Genomic DNA, 3,138 nt, shown 5'->3' with positions numbered 1-3,138 from the left:
GCTGAGGAGAAGTGAGGCAATCATGAAGGGAAAGCAAGAGAGTTAAGGCTGAAGAACCAAGGTCCAGAGTCCCACTCGACCGCCCACTCGACCAGACACTCGACCGTGTGCAGAGAGGGACTCGACCGAGTGGAAGCTGCACGAGAGAAGCCAACTCGACCGGTCACTCGACCGAGCACCGGGTCGAGTTGGCCGAGCCGCCTAGCTATTTTGTCTTTTAGCATTTTTAGGGCTTCCACTACTTTTTCTATTTAAAGACCTTGTACCCAGCAGCCACCAAGAGTCCAGCTTTTTAGAATAGTCAGAAACCTAGTTTTTACCCTTTTGGGAATTATTCCTTTTGCACTTTTATTTTTCTTAGATCTTGTACTCTTTTAAGAGAGAAAACATAAGATTCTTGGATTTTGTTGGTTTCATAACTTTCAAGATATTAAGAATTCGTGTTTGATTCCTTCTTGAATATTGTAGATCTTTGCTTTATCTTTCATTTGATGCAAGTTTCAGTATTTTCTGGGTTTATGACTTTGATGTTCATCATGTGTTCTTGTGAGTAGTAGCTTAGGATCTTGAGGATGGGTTAGGCTGGGCTGTGTTTGAGGTTTGTTTGCTTTGGTCAAGCTTGATTGTGGTAGAATCTCTTCTAGGCTAGATGTTCTTAATGCTGATCCTATAACTGAGAGGGTAGGGTTTGATTTCAAGCATCTTAGCATCACACCAATGTTTAAGAAGCATAGATAAGGCTAGATCTAGAGCTTACCATTAGGCTTGCTAAGAGATTAGAGGTCTTGTTTGGTATGAGACATATTGCTTAATGCCTGCTTGTGTAGATTCTTTACTTTGTGAGAACAAGTCTAGAGATGCATAGGTTTGATTGTTTCTTGCCATGAGAGTGGATTAAACTTGTCTTAGAAATATATTTCTAGAGATTAGCTCAAAGTTTACTTGAGATTTGTTGACCAAGTTAGATGACCTCATTCATTAGTCCAGCCCATGAATCCCTCCTCAAGGCCTTCCTTGTTTATTGATTTTTAAGTCTTAATCCAGCTGTCTGATCGTTGTTTGATTCGCTTGTGTATTGCTCTGTTTTTCTTGTATTGCTCTGTTTCACGGATTTACCCAGCTCGACCCTGCACTCGATCTACACTCGATTGAGTGCTTGCTCGAGTTCATCCCAAGAACTTTGGTTTATGATTTGTAGTTGTCTTTTCTTATCTCTTGTCCAATTCCAGTTGCATTTCTGTTGCATTTACTTATTGTCCTGTTCATTACTTGTCTTGCATTAGTTCATTAGTATAGTTTCTATTTATGTTCTAGCTTCATATTAGTGATAATCATTATGTTCCATTTACATTTAGCATCTAGTTCTAGTAGCTTTACTTTCTGCTCTTTTCATTTCATTAATAGGATTGTTAGTGACAAACATCCTTTGCATTTTTGGCTTAACTTAGGCTCATATACACATCTTGATTGTTCACAACTCTCAGATTGGATTGACACCTCTTATACTGCAACTGTATAAGGGGAATTGAAACACCTTACCATCTGAAACGACCGACCTTTTTTCTAATAAATAATAAATAATATAAATATATAAATAAACTACAACTAGTGATCCCATACTCACTAGCCACCTAACCACATTCACAATCAACAACGGAAATAATAAACCAATAAATAACCAATAAAACCAATAACCCATAACCAATAAAATAATAACCAGTATAGATTCCAATCTCAATCTAATAGTCCAACAGCATAAAACAAATAACCAGCAATCCTAAACAATGCTCTAAGACTCGACTCTAGCAACCTAACAATGTCAGGTAAACAATCAATCGAGTCCCTAGAACATCCTCCTCTTCATTGCCTTTGATTCCACGATCACACTTTGCCCTTACCTGCACACCACAAACAACAATTGAGATGCGTAAGTATTATCACAAATACTTAGTGAGGCAATCCTCCCATCTACTGGGCTATACACACAAGCAACAATGATTCCAAAGTTCCAAAACAAGCAACAAACAAACACACAAACCAGGAAATCAAACATCGTCTCGCTGGAAGGGAGGTGTCGACCGACACCAGCCAAGTGTCGACCGACACTGGCCTTGGTGTCGACCGACACTACCCCACAGTGTCGATCGATTCCCAATTTGCTGGTGTCCACCGATACCAAGTGGTGTCCATCGATACCAAGTGGTGTCCATCGACACCAAGTGGTGTCCGCGCAAAGTTGAGAGTCGAATCTGACTCCCATATCTCCTCCAAATCGTCCAATACTCGAAACCCAGGCCTTATACCACCGTAGGAACCTGTATCAACCAATCCCAGCAAGAAAAACACACAAACAAGCAACAACAAGCAAGAACAAGGGAATCAAAGGCTTAGATCAGCCATGGTCATGTACTCACCTCTCTGCAGAAAGATTCTGACCAATAAGAACGAATTCCCTCACTCCTAGCAAGCTCCTAGCACCTTCCCAGCCTTAGATCTCCCAAGAAACAGCAAGGAATCTCACCAATCTCACCAAAATCTCAAGAACACTTGTTTTCTCTCTTTTCCTCTTTCTCAAATGAAAACGGCGAGACAAACAGCAACAACACGACCTAGGTCGTTTCCTTCCTTTTAAGACTCGGTTCAATGGTTTCCTTAAACCAAACCGAACCAAATTGATCAAAAATCCAATCTGGTCGAACAAGAAATAAGCGGTGTCGCCCATCCCCGAAAACCAATTTTTGGTTCGCGGATGTTACAATTCTCCCCCATTAATCTAGATTCATCCTCGAATCTCGAACAACCATCAGCCAAGGACTCCTGTGCAGCCGTCTCCACGGCCTGCACTCCTCCGACCGATCTACAGAAGATCACCTCTAGGCGATAGACTCACGCTCCAGGTGTCATTTGCTCTTGACTTTTTGGACTTTCCTTTACTCATAGGCCTAAACCTTGAGTTTTATTGGCTCCTCATCGGGCTTAAGCCCGCATGCCAAAATATATAAGGAAAAGTCCAAACTCGTCTCTCGGGTTGCCACCCTACAGCGCGCCCCCGGATCGTCATCCGAAGTCGATATACCAACCATACTCCCGAGCCACAAAGTCTCTGAATATGGCAGTACTAGGAGAACCTAAGTCCCC

This window comes from Camelina sativa, chromosome 20 (assembly GCF_000633955.1).
Source record: "Camelina sativa cultivar DH55 chromosome 20, Cs, whole genome shotgun sequence".
Classification (NCBI taxonomy): Eukaryota; Viridiplantae; Streptophyta; class Magnoliopsida; order Brassicales; family Brassicaceae; genus Camelina; species Camelina sativa.
The sequence above is the reverse complement of the archived record's forward strand: the minus strand, read 5'-3'. Positions refer to the sequence as shown.